Here is a 14810-nt window from a genome sequence, read left to right on the forward strand (position 1 = left end):
AATCCACTTTTGACAAACCAGAGTGTAAGGGGATATGTGTGTTTGCAAACATGTGTGTCTTTTATTCTGCTTCTTTAAGGCCTGTCTGATTTTGGAAAAAAAGTAACAATGAAACTTAGAGTCACTGGTATTATGGAAGAACTATCTGCTAAAGAACCATTAGCTGTATCACCCAATCTGCTTGAAAACATAGCTCATGGGTAAGGAGACATTAATATAAGGCCAATTTAGATTCCATGGGTGATAGGGGAAAAAATGGCATAAGGTTATAAAATGACATTTCAGAGGACACTGAAGAAGAATTTGAATATAAGAGTGTGGCAATCTCACAGGCAATCCTTGAACTCTCAAACAAACTACTTTTGATTGTAGTATAATCCTTAAAATTTCAAGTATCAAGTCGTAATGCAAGAAACTAATTCTATGCCTGTTCATACTCCCCTGTATATTGTTAAAAAATTTAACGCGTTGTTGTGATTGCTGTGCTGTGCTGGAAAGATATGCGTATGTCTCCTTATTTCTCTTTCTCATGCATGTGTGTGCACATATACACACTTGCAAATAATATACCCTCTGGAAATGTAGAAGATAGTCTTTAACAGTATTTGGGGTCATCAGCAAATGTATGTTAGACATAGACTTAATAGATGTTAGGTGCTTAAATACCTTTAACTAATATCTGGTCTATTCTGATATGAAGACTGTTCATTTGGTGAGTTGGATTTTAAGATTTCCAGACTTTCACAGTATAAATTGCCAGTGTGAGGCTGATGTTGTACTTTATGGTTTTTTTTTTTTATTTTTAGATATACAGGTGGTCATTTCCACTGTATTTTTTACAGGTTATTTTGGAATTCACAATACCTTTTTAGGCACAGATAGAGTGTTATGTGGGATGGAACTGTAAAAGTTTAGCTTGTAATACCTCTGGGGAGGATGGTGGGGAGGCAGTCCTGGCTTTCTTGGAGGTGAAGATAAATAATGGATTGATCCAGTCTTATTCCAGGTAAGAGCTTCTCCCTGTTTACTCAAAGACTTCCCTCTCAAATCTTTGTCTTCTTCAGACAAAGCCAATTATCCACCTTTTAAATAATTATTCTGTTTTGTGTCCATCCTTTGTGCTTTCAATTCCTGCTCCTTCCACCAATGGAAAAACCAATGTGAGCTCATTTGAATACTATCAGGTAAAATTAGATTTAAAAATTTAACCCACCAATGAAAGAGGTTTGAGCTAATCCTGACCAATTTTCTAAAGCAGATTAGGACGCACATGATATTTTCAAAGTTACAGAAAAGTAATGAGCACCCAGAAGTAGAGCATCTTTACTGACACAAATAGAGCTTGAAGAAGACACATTTATGATTTTAGAATTCCCCTTGATTGCAGACAAATTAAGGTCAAGAGCAGAGCTCCAGTAAATTTTCAGTGATGAAGTGTCATCCCAGAAGCTTTACTTTATGACTCAGGCTGTGCACAAATCGAAGGGAAACATTTAAAGCTATAGTGTTCCTAAGGTAAAAGCTACATATGATTCAAGCATAAATGTCTCTATGAATAAACCTTGCTATAGTTCACAATGAGTAAGAGATAGATATTGGATATTTGTGCATGGCTAACAGCACTACAAGCTTGAGCGTTGGTGGCTGTAAATACATTTTTTTTGGAGCAAGTTAAAAGGCACATTCATTTCATTCAAGGCCAATAGTGGTAATCATTGGTTTTAGTCGAAGTGGACGTTGAGCCCAAAGGCAGCTTTTCCTTTTGTTATTAAAAAAAAAATTAAAAAATAGAATACCATCTTCAAATGGAAGACTTTTGCTTCACTGCCCCTAAGAGGAGCTTAATTAAAAGAACTTGTCAAAATATATGTTGCAAAACTTTTCTTGTTGAATTTTTTTGAGCTTCAGCTTTCAACACTTTCTTCAGTGTTACAGCAATGCTGTATATCTTAACTTGGCCTTCCCTAGTTCTTGGTGTGAAATTCCTCATAGATGGGACAAAGCAAATTTTGAAGGAGAGACTTGTCATTATAAGCCATCATCAATGAGCACTTAGAAAGAAGCCAAGATGGAAAGCTGATTCTATTTATATTATGCACAGAACTGGCTCTTATTCAAATGGCCAGGAAATTTTTTTATGTTAAATTTGAATTTTCTTTCACCAAGCTTGAACTTATTGCACACATTACTGGAGAAGAAGCATCTTGTGGAATAAAATAATCAGTATTTGTTCCAAAATGATAATTATGAAGTGTCATGAAAATAAAATATTATAAGGCTGGTGAGTGGGAAGAGGTCATATATCTTTAATTTTCTAGCTTTGTCATAAGTTCTCCTCAAGGACATTTTGTATTTACCAGAAATCATTCATGTGTCATTATTACACATTTCAGAAAGATGGTACTGCTGAAACTCAAGAGTTCAGACAGGCTTTTGCATAAGGAGGTCTGGAACTGTTTTCCACAAAAAAACAGTGGGTAACCAATTTTTGGGGTGGTTACAAAAAAATTCTACAACCAATTCAAAAGTTATGGAATCTCCATCCTTCAATGTTCAAAGATGAACTAGAGAGAGCCATGCCTCATCAGATCCAACGGCAGGAGTTAGCAATGGGTATCTTTCTTTAAAGCAATATTCCTGAGACTATGTGAAGTCTCACAGTTGAACAACAGAAGGTAGGAAGGGAAGCAATTTACAGGGGAAATCTTGGCAGAAAGTTTCAAGAATTTCGTCCTTTAATCAGTTAATTTTTTTATCTAAAGGTAATGTGCTGAACATAGGAATTAAGCTTTGATAGTACAACTAGTTCTGAATGGGTGAGCTCTGCCGAGAGGCAGGGATCCACTTTCCTCATGCAAATATGCTGTGATTCTAAAGGTCTTCCCATGTCACCACTCTGTTTAGTCAACTACTCAAAGAAGCGGGAAAAGCAGCATCTGTAAGAATCCTTCTTATTTATTCCTACTTTATTTTGCTTAGTTAAATTTAAATAATAACTTTTAAATAATTTCCTGTCCCTGTCATTAGTCTCCTATCTCACTGCTAATACAGTCAATATATTCAGCTTTTCTAGCCAATTCAATGGGAACGCAACCAGCCACTTACACCTCTCTCTTATCCACTGTTGTAATTACAGAAGTGCCTTTTGGGAAAAAAAACAATATTAGACAAGTGAAAGGAAAAAAACACCCACTATACATAAATTTGACTGCAGATTGGTAATCAGATTTCCTTCCTGCACAGATTTCCTTCCTACTAGTAACGAGCCATATTCTCCTAATTCCCATGCAGATAAACTGAGAGCAACTAGCCAATAATATAGCCTTCTTGTTTTGCTCGTAACATAGATGTCATTCATCAGCAGAAATGGCACCTCCAGGGAGTTCCAAATGAATGGAAAGACCAAAACAAATTCTATCAGGATCTTCCTTGAGCCTATCACTTCTGAATCATATCCCTTGATGAATATTTCAATCAATTAGTTGGCAGTTTATTTGAGCCACATTTTTCACAAACTCTACTGTGTTTTCGCTGGCTGCCCAGATGGAACACATCTGTCAACAAGGACTAACTCAGTTAACCTAATTCAGAACTAATGTATGTTTCTAGAACTGAGGAAGCACTGCAGGGGAATCACCCCTGGGAGATCTCACTGACTGCTTGGTATGGGTTGTCTTGATCTTTAAGAGTGGCTTACTAATGTACCCTTACTAGTAGCATCTTTTTTTACATTATCACATCTATGTCTTAAAACTATGTATGACCTTTTTAGGAAGGGAAGTGTGGTTTTTTCATGTGCCCTCATCAAGATGGAAAGGTACATTAAGGTGGGGCAAGAGAATGAAAGATAGCAGCCCATGTTCTTCAGAGTTCTTCAGACTTCTTCACAGTGCCTTCCTTATTGATTGTCCATGATGTCCAAGCATCCATGTACAACTTTGTTATATTAATAACCATTCTTTATAAACATATGATAAAATTCTACAGAATCGGAATGCTCGTTACATACCTTTTTGCAGAAATATAGGTAGAAAATCTCTGTTATTTTCTGGAGCATATTACCTTGTTGCATTTTGTCCTGATCCTGAGCTGGTAGTCTAGCAATACAGTAAAGACAAATCACTTTTATGGCTTCTACTATTCTCTTTTCCTTTCTATGGTCAAACCTGACTAATCCCTTCCAACTCAGAATATTCTTTGAATCTGTAAATCTGTGAATCTGTGAACAGGGATCTCATTTGCACTCCATGGTGATCCATAATAATTGTTAAAAGCAAAAATGATCTGAAATTCCTTAAAGAATTAATGAGTTTTGGTTCCACTCTAGGTGAAACAAAAATCAATGTCAACTCTCTGAATTTTGGTAACTGAACCCTTGCCTATTAGGGGAGTCACAGCCCATGCTGTCAGTTTCGTACTAATAAAAGAGTTCTATACCGAAACTTTGCAGAGAATTTAGGCCCCTTTTCTCTGCTTACTTACATGGCTGAAGGTGTCCTTTAGTAACAAAGGGCTTTTTTTTTTCTGATTTCCAATAGCATAGTGACAGTGACAACATAAGTTTTACTCAACTTATAACGGCATGCATCTTAAGTTTTACTCTTTGTAGGCACAGAGGAGAGCATCAACTCCAGATATCATAGACACGTACAACATGACTCAATCACTAGGCCTCAGATTGGCATTGCACGTCTTCATGACATAGGGATAAAGTACTGTACACTACTTGCACTGAAGGTGTATATACAGTTAGGTCTTACAGGAAATTCAAATACTTAGTGGTAAAAACAGAGGGCATGCATACTTGTAAACAAGCAGATTACACAAATCTGTAGGAAAAATAAGCAACATGAAGTTTCCTAAATTATTCTGCTTATTTGTCTTTAAGTTATTAAATACTGTATGTCAAAAGCTTCAGGAAAATAACCTCAAAGTTGAAAGTCTCAAGTTAACTCAAAATTACACTAAAACAGAAATCAATGGATACAGGCAGTTACATCCCAAATCTGAGCTACAGGATTATAAAATAATATGTAAAAAGACATAATTTTATGAGAAAAAATAGTATCTTCAGTCAAGGTGCAAGGCTGTATATTCAACTATTTGTTTTGGGGTTTTGGGGTGTTTGTTTTGTTTTATTTAATTAACTATTCAGAACATTGGCAATCAGTATTTTAAGGTGAAGTCAGAAATGAATTGTGACCTACAATACAACTCAAAATGCTGATGCATTTTGGGAAGGGATAAAAAAATATTTTCTCCACTACAGAAGTAATGTGTGATATGAACAAAGGATTTTTCAGTAGCCTCCAGGACCAATACAGAGAATTTAATAACCAAGAGATTCTTCAGGAAAATTTGTTGTATACATCTTTCCCTTCATTTATTATGGTGCTTTAATTTAATGCACATAAAAATTTTGTGTACGTCACAGTTAACTATTTCCCATGATAATGAGTGAAAATTGTATGATTCTAGTGAGCTTTTATATGGTATCTATTCCTCCTCATTAGCTCTGAAGCTGAGAACCATACCAAAACTTAGTAAAGGTCTCAATTCAGACTGTTTTCCAGCTACATCTTAAGAGAAGTATTATTAGTATAATTGATATCAACTCTTTACATTGCAGTGAAAACAAACCTCAGGAAATATAACACTTTGACTGTAAACAGTTCTACCTTACAAGAAATTTCTACTGAAATCTACTTTTTCTAGTAGAACAGGGCCCTACAAATGGGCTGTTCTCCTTAGTGAAGTCAGAGGAACAATTCAGTTTCAGTCTCTTACAGAAAACTGCTGTTAAGAAACAATTCATTACATTATATGGCATAACAGTTGACAAGTTTGAATCAATGAAAATGTTCAAGTTTAGTTGCAGAGGATTAGTGTGTCCACCCATGAAAATATAAGGGGCTTATGATAATTAAAAAGTTAAATCACCTTTCTGAAAAAAGTTGCTATTTTTATTGTAGAATTCAAATATTTCGTTCTTTATAAAAATCTCAGTCTTCAGTCCAAAAGCAACCCCATACTTTTCAAACTGCAATGCATGCAGACTAAATACAGACATGCCATGATTCAAATACAAGTACAAAATAAATACTCATTTGAGCAGAATATATTAAGTTTGAGGAAGTGGAAATTTCAGCTGTCAGAAGGCAGGTCACTCATGTATAGCAGTTGCTCATTTTAAGTTTGGATGACCATTTAGATGACTGAGCCTAATTTTCACTGGCGCACGAGTATCAGACATTACACCCTTTTCCACTGGATTCCCAGAGGACAGGAGCTTCACAGCCACCACTGGACCTTCCGAGGAAGACCAGACCCTTCTACAGGGGCACTGCTTCAACAGAACCACATCCACCACTTCAGGAGGACTGCAGCCAACATTTTATCGGCCTGCTACCGCCACCCTGACCAACAGGGTGTCAGCTTGTATCCTGACTCTGTCAGTTTAACCCAGTGTTTCCTGCCTGTTTGTTTTTTTTAATTTCCCTATTAAATTGTTATTCTGACTTGGTGCCTCCCACTGGTTTGTTATAGTACAGGTGGTCTGCTTCCTCTGTTATCCTTTATCTTGGAACATAACTCTAATAACTGTGAACCCCAAGATCGCTGGGTAATTCACTGGTCCTTGATGATTTTTCTGCTGGAAGCTACCCTTGAGAAAGTAATTGTATAAAAGAATGCTAATGATGCCATCAGTCTGGTCTTAGATAAATCGAAGTGTCATTTTCATAATCCCCATCTTAGTAGATAATTTGTCTAGGGACAATATTCTTGGAATTTAGTCACCTCAGGTACATATTTGCATTTAAGTCATGAAAATCTTGTCCTCACTGTTTCAGAATTCATGTTTACCAAATGTGTGCCACATATGTATTTCAGATGCCACGTGTTTCTAGAGCAGGAAATATTAAGTTAAACTCTCTTTGGATGTTACTTTTTGGAAGAAATGTAAAGAAATAAGAGTCTGTGTTGAGATGAAGTCTGTAACTGCATCCTCGATTTTTGGTAGTATAGCACAGGTTGCCATGAGCACAGTTTGCCCTTACACAGACACTACTATCATCCAAATTTACTCTTGCAGTTTGGTGGAAAACTTACTACAATTACTAAAACCGTGCAAATTCTGTTGGGTTTCAGACATACTAAGAGGTATTTTTGTTTTCCATCACCTTCATGACCATAGTTAATGAAGTGAAAGCAAGTTTTATTCTAGTGAAGAAAACTTGATTACAAACTTGGAAAGGAAATTATAGTAGGAAATACAAACAAATGGAGAACAAATTTCATTCATTTTTAACAAGAATTTTCTTTGATATTCCAAAGTAGGAATTTCACTAGCCTGTCAAATAGTTCCTTCCCTCCTTTAAACTCTTTCAGACTTGCTTATCTGCATAGTTACTTTCTTTTGTTTTTCCTTTTTTCTTCAGATTGGGATCTACTTACCTCTCACTTGTCTCAGAATAGCCATGATCTTTTTCTGCAGAAAGGATTCATCTTTGCCAATGCAGAGATCTTTCCTGAGGCAGGACCTTGATGTTTTGGACTACAGTTTCTCTTTTTTAGTATCATCTCTTAATCTAAAAGCAGCCTTCAATTCCTTGTCAGTGGACCAAGGGGAAATGCAGATCTGAGGTTCATTGCAGTGCTGTAGAAACACCAACTTACTCACATAAAAATCTTCAGCAAATGTGATGTGTGTTTATCATCATGTTTTAAAACAAGACATCTTAAGTGCCTTGGATTTTGTTTTTAATTTTTTTCCTTCTGCTCCTTATACACTGTTTTTCTGAGCTTCTAAATGAATAAATTAATGAAAAATGTTCATGTAGGAAAGAAGTTTAAATATTAATATCTTCCCTGGTTATCATAAGCAGACAGAGACATGATAGAATTATACTTCTACTATACTCTACTATACTATAGCAGAGAAAACATTATCTGCATTTTACAGACTATATTCAGTTTTTGTTAATAGAGAAACTTCATTGGGAATTTACCATTAAAGGAAAATGTAAATGAGACAAAGGTAATTTTCTTGATCTAATCTGAGAGAGTGGATTTCTCTTTCAGGAATCTTTAAGACCCAAATTTAAAAACCCTGACATTTGAAAGTTGGAGTGTCTGACTCTAAAGCAGCCTAAGTAGCAGATTTTCTCCAGAGTGTTTGCTCGCAATTAACCCACAAGACAATTAAGAGATGTAACAGGTTGCTCCTGTTATTTACCACGCCTAGGAAAAAAAATCAACTGATCTAAAGCTGTAAATTCCTAATCAGAATAATTTTTTCCTCATCTTTAAATAAAAATATTTTTTTAAATGGCCAGGACCTCTGAAGAGATGTTTGAAGCATAAATGGTTTTGTTCCACATTCTTTTACAAAATCTGTTTTTGTTAGGGATAATGACTTCTGGCAGATTTCTGATCCCTACAAGATGGGTGACCTCCCCCCTACAAATCACCGTGTGGTACCCCTGACAGCAACAGCTCTAGCTTACTTGCTTGACATAATTGTGGGCTTCTTTAGCTTATTAAACTGAAAAAATTTATTCTCTTACCAAAAAACTAATTTAATAATTTTCACTTGCTCATAATATACAGCGGAATAAAAAAATATTACCTTACTAAGACAGTTATCAATATGAATGTGGCTCTGCAAAATATTGCAAATTTATCTAAGAAAAAAAAGTTAAATAAATGCTAGTTTCAAACCATGTGTAAAACCCAGACTCTGACCAAAGAAATTTTTGACAGCCAGAAACACACAAAACTGGACCATCTGTACTACTTGAGTCATTTTCCTTTTCCTTCCAGAAATCGAAAGAAATGGTAGCACAAAATGACAGTCGTTTCTCAGAGGCACAAAAGTATTTTTAAAAGGGATTTCAAAATCGTCATGGTTTTACCTTTGTCAGAGTCTCTCAGGGAAGGGTAACTCATGATCTATTTCAGGACATCCATTGGAAATCAAATAGAGGGAGACATAATAATGCCACAAAAAGCAGATTCTGTAAAACATATTAACACACAAACAATAATCAATTAAATTTGATTTTGATCTGGGTTAAAACTTATTTTGAAAAAATTTAATCATTCTAAACTGGGCTTTAAGGTTAAGCTTACTTTTGGGTTTGAGCCCAGCTCAAACCTATATATGTATCATTTCCTGTCTTTTACTGAACTTAAAATGATGTATTTAAGAATTGACAATGTAGATGACATCATGCAGCTAATTTGCTATATTGTGAGAAATGTACATACATTTAAATTTTGGCTATTAACATTGCTTGTATTGGAATGAGTATAAAATGGCTTTTTTTGTTGTTGTTATTTAATAAACTGTATTTCCTTCTTAATCTCAGAATCTCCATCCCATACACCTACACTTTTGTCCTGGTTAAGTTTCTTCCTAGTAGCTAGTATAATGGGGTTTAGATACAGTATGGGAATAATGCTTTATTTTCTGACTGCATTCTTTCTGTGAGTATTTTCTAAGTGGAAAACAAACCTTGACCTTCTTGAGATAGGACATCTGTTTGTTAATCTTCAGATATGTATGCCTTTGTTGTTTTAACTTTCTAAAACATCTAGATGGGAACATGAAGCCAATCTGGGATTTTTAATCAGAGTTCTAGATATACCTATTAATGAAAATTTGAAAAAAAATAGTTAAGTTAAACTCAATTTTCTTTCTCTTTTTTTTTTTTTTAACAACATTTTTGCTGTTCATATTACCCTGATGCATCAAAGATTGTTTTTTATTTTGTTTTCAGTTGTTTACATTCTGGACCACCAAGAGTCCATCATTGTCTTTACACTATATGTGTATTTTCCACAGTGTTCCCATCTACTTAATAGTAATGTCATTTGAAATTGAAATTTTTCCAGTTTGTAGGAGTCAGAAAGTATTGGACATTCATTTTATTAGGTAAAACAGCTTCTTTTACTTCAGCTGTGACATCATTCTGTACCTTTTGTCTTTTGAATAGTCACAAATCTTAACACAAAAGAATTCCCACATCTGCTTCCAGATGTGATCAAGCCCCAGATTACTTTGTTCTGTCAGGTATGGCAGGAGTAACAGACTAATTAGGCCAAATTCTTTGCTGGCATAAGTCTGCTAGCTCACTGGAGTTATTCCAGCCAATTACTTGACTCACAGCTATTTAAAAGAAAAATAATGAGATATTTGTGCTATCAAATCCCTTAGCCTTGCAAGTGTAACTTAAGAACGTATTATAATCCAGTGGACAATGTGGGATACAGTACCAGACAGCATCAGAATTTAGGAAAAAAAAGCTAGGGCATTATTAACTAATATAACATTATTTTCTCCGTGTCTTATCAAGAGTTGATGTGCAATAAAAAATCCTAGACTGTTCTAAAGGCATGGTGTTTTTTTTAACACTTAGGTAATTTCTTTTGTATACATTAAATGATTTTTGCTTTACAGCCAACATAACCTATCACTGATTACAGCCTACAGCTACAATCTTCATATTTTGAAATGGGAGATGACTTTCAATCTCTGCACTAGCAGCCACATCTTGGCAAGTGTGTAATATTTTATCTTCTTCTCGGAGAAGAATACAGAAACTAACAATGGAATGCATTATACAACAGCATGCCCCATATCTTACCATTCAAGAAACCACAGAAAACAGCCAGATTCGTGAGCAATTTGATTCTGTTCGCCAAGGTCTTGCTGTGATGGTTACTTTCACATGGAATACCTCTCAAGCATATAGTATACAATACCAGACTTTCTGACCTGGAAGCATAAAAATAGCAGGACTAAAACAGTTTTAATGAGTGGACTCATGCAGCAATAGGCCTGCCATCTAAGAAGAGTAAAAAAACTTGTTAGTGCTTAATGAGCTCTGAAAACATTTTGGCTTTTTTTCCTTCAGTATTTTCTTTTTCAATTCATTTTTTAGAAAAAGAAACATCTTATAGTGTCTGTCCCTCTAATGAGTATATTTAGGAAAACGGTACTTTTTCTTCTTTGAGAAAGGTGAGGTAGGGGAAAGCAAGGTAGAAAGGAAACAGACTGTTTTCACCAGGAAACATGTTTCTTTCGAAGACAACGTTTCAATTCTATTTTAAAAACATCTAGTTGAAATTTTGAATTAGCTCCACACTTTGGTCGTCAAGGCATACTTGTAGGGACACTAAGGGTTTGGAGCATCCAAGTGGGGTTGAGGCTGTATGTATTGTGGCCAAAAGCAATAGCTGCTGCACACCTTGGCAAAGGGTGCTTGCTTTCATCTGGAAAACAGAAAGCCCCTTCTAGTGCTTAGTGAAGTCAGTTGAAATCTTCCAGCTGGCTCTAATGAGAATTTCATCGAGTCCCTAGGCTTTGGTAAAATGACTGTGGAAGTGAAGAGAAACTCTAATTGAGACAATCTTTCCAAAAGCAATTTTAAGCACTTTCCCTGCTAAAAGCATAAAGAAACTGAGAAAGAAGAATAAAGGAGAGCATAGATCAAATTCTAAAGTAGCTCCTAGATTTTTATTTTTTTCTGTAGAAAACAGTACAAGGAAAGATGCCTAATGCACTTGTATTTTGAAATGAACAGCTATACACATTTTCCTGCTTTGCCATTAAATTGACATAACATATGAAGACTTAGGACATGTGTTATGCTTAATCATGGAAAAAATTCATTTCTATATGGAAGACAAATTACTGTTTGATATATTCTTTCTAAAAAAATAACTACAGCAGTAATTCAGAAATTTCCCATTATCCTTTTAAAGTGTCCTTACAGTCCAGTTTAAAAAAAAGGCTGATGTCAGATTTCATTCCCCTATTGGTTCAGGACAGAAACAAAACAAAACAAAAAAATAAAAACAAACCAAACCAAACCAAAAAAAACCCCAAAACCAAAAAATACAAAACCAAAAGGCAAACCAAAACCAATCATAAAATCAGCACAACATGAGATTTTGAAATCTGGAAGTTCTTTTTTGACAAACGAGGTAGGAAATATGAAACAACCCAGTCTCTGTAAGGAACTGGTTGTTTGTGTTGTGTAAGAAAAAACTCAGAACCCCAAGTCCTATTCTGGTAATTATTTCAGGACACATTAGAGATATTTATTCACAGAATTTAAATTTTTTTGTTTCCAGCAAATGATCATAATGGTAGTTTGTCCTGTGTTTAAGTAAGTAAGTCTTGTGTACTCCCTGTGAAAATAACCATACTTCCATAAACACAGATGACCTTTTAACTCACTTTTATCAGGATGTAAACCGGCTTATAAGCTCAGTATTTGCAGTAACTGTGCTTTGAGAGAGTAAATAAAATTTATTTAAGCAAGATTGCAAGATTAGCTCTTTTACATTCAGTTTTTGAATACTTTGCTCCTAATCATTCTGCAGCTACACAGGATGTAACTATTGCCTCCATCCACACCAACCTGCTTCTCTGCATTGTCTTCTGAGATGGTAAGAGTAGTGCAGATATCTAATTCCTTGTGTGCATTGTATTCTGCAATATCTTTTGCTAATCTAGGTCTACAGTTTAATTTTGAAAACCATGCTTTACAAATCATCTGTTCACATATAATAAAAGCAGAGATACATACCTTACAATCTTCTGACTTTGAATTTAGGTAATAAAAGTGCATGTTACAGAAAAAGTATATTAAAAAAACATTCTCATACACAATTTCCTTGTTCTTTAGGAGTCATGGTTGTCCATCCTTCTAAATCAGGTTTTCTATTTTTTTAAATCATGTAAACTTCTCTTTCTTTCTCTGTCTTGCTGACAACATGAGTCCTTGACTGCTGACACAAGCAAAGACACTCTTCTTGTACATGGTTCTTCATATGTTCTCTTGTGACTGCTTCCTTTGTCTTAAGTTTTTTTTTTTCTTAAGATGGAGCACTTATTGCTTGACCATTGCATTTTCTTGCTAAAAAATTTGTCTTCTTCATACCACAGTTCCCAAACATAAGTTAAAGGAAATTGGTATCAATTAGTTCTCCTCAGATGTCTCTATAAAAAGAGCAAAATATCAGGACTTAATTTTTTTGCATCAAATATATCAAATGCTGAATGCTGTAAGTACAGACTTCTGAAAGTAAAAGACTTTCCAAAAATCAGCAATATTAATAAATTGTAAGTGGGGTTCCCAAGTATTTAGTAATATTGGCTCAGTTTTCCATATGCTTAAAGATTTTGTATTTAAGCCTTGGAGGGGCAGTATGTTTAAAGCTTCTCATAAGTGAACTACTTGTCAAATTACAAGTTAAATGAGACATGAAAAATCCTCATGGTCACTAATACAACTTTTTTTTTCTTGGTCAGGATTACAAATATCAAAGATTTGGAGCTCCAGTGGTCCAGCATATTATGAGCTATCCATCTTTAATCTAGTAGTATTCACTATTTTATTAATAGTAGTTTTCCACTTAAACAGGATTCTTGATATCATTAAAGATGATGTGACATCATCATTTTGTATTGAACTTGTTCCTGCCATTTGGTATTTATGTCCTTTGGTATAGTTAGTAGTCTGGCTGCCTGGGATGACCAAAGGAGTAACTAGCATAATTTCAGAGATATGCACTCACTTTGACATAGCAAGGACCAAGGAACACTCTACAGCTAAGTATTTTTAGTAAGAAGTCACTGTGCCTTTCACTGACATTCTAAGTAAATACGAAAGGAAAAATTGCTTCTCAACAACTGAGCTGTTAAGGAGGAGTTTTGTAACTAGCTGTAGGTCAGGAAAAAGGGGAAGAAGTGGATATGCAGGTTGTTTGCTATGTTGTTTGAAAAAATATCCAAGCTCTACACCCAAGATCTGCCATTTGATACCAATTGGCAGATCTTTAAATTGCAAAGCATATGTTCACTCTTCTAAGTGTAGTAGTGCTGTGATCGCACAGTCTTTCAAGTTTGTAGTGACCAGGTACATAATAAATATGTATAACAACTATTTTTATGAGATGGCTGGATGTTTGAACTCTGCTAGTAATGCATATCTCCATCCCAGACTTATACTTAGCAGTAAGAACCACAAATGTGTACCTATGTTTTTACAAATACTCATAAGGTTATCAAGGGTCTCACAACATTTGATGTGTTCTTAAAGGTTTTGTTCCTGAGTGCAGCAACCTGCAAGGTAAAATAAAAAAGATACATAGTTTTTCCTCTTCTCTTTTTAAGTGAAATTATTTTTCATGACTCAAGGGAAGACCAAAAAAATTCCCAGCTACATGGTAAAGGATTACAAATAAATCATGTCTAAAAACTGATTGTTGACCAGGGATGAGGTCTTTCTTGCCTTTTGCACTCTATGAATATGACTGTATTTTATTAAAAATTCTTAGTACATGTTGAGAAATAAGAAAACTTTTTTTTAATTCTATGTTGTTTTGTTCCTTTATATTGAGAGTTCAAAATACAAATAAATGGAAACTTAAGGAAACATTCTTCCTTAATCTCATGACATTCATAGCATCATTGCATAATCAGTCACTGTGTAATGCTAAGGGTAATATTCTCTTTATGACAATCCTGCAGTACAAGTTCATGAGTAACAGTCAGCATGTTCATTATGAAGCAACCTGATAGTCTTCCATAATACTGTAACACACTTTCTTGAAAGAAGGGATTCCCTGACAGCAGTGAGGGTTTCCATGATATCCATGACTTTCTATAAATAGAAAAATTAGAAAACAGAAAGACGAGAAAAGAGAGAACTCTCTGTGTAAAACTGTTGTAGAACTCTGTGAGAAGCTGCATAAGTTCTTGACATCCCTCAAAATGCACATGAATCCAGTGGCTT

The sequence above is a fragment of the Corvus moneduloides genome, chromosome Z, assembly GCF_009650955.1.
Source record: "Corvus moneduloides isolate bCorMon1 chromosome Z, bCorMon1.pri, whole genome shotgun sequence".
NCBI lineage: Eukaryota > Metazoa > Chordata > Aves > Passeriformes > Corvidae > Corvus > Corvus moneduloides.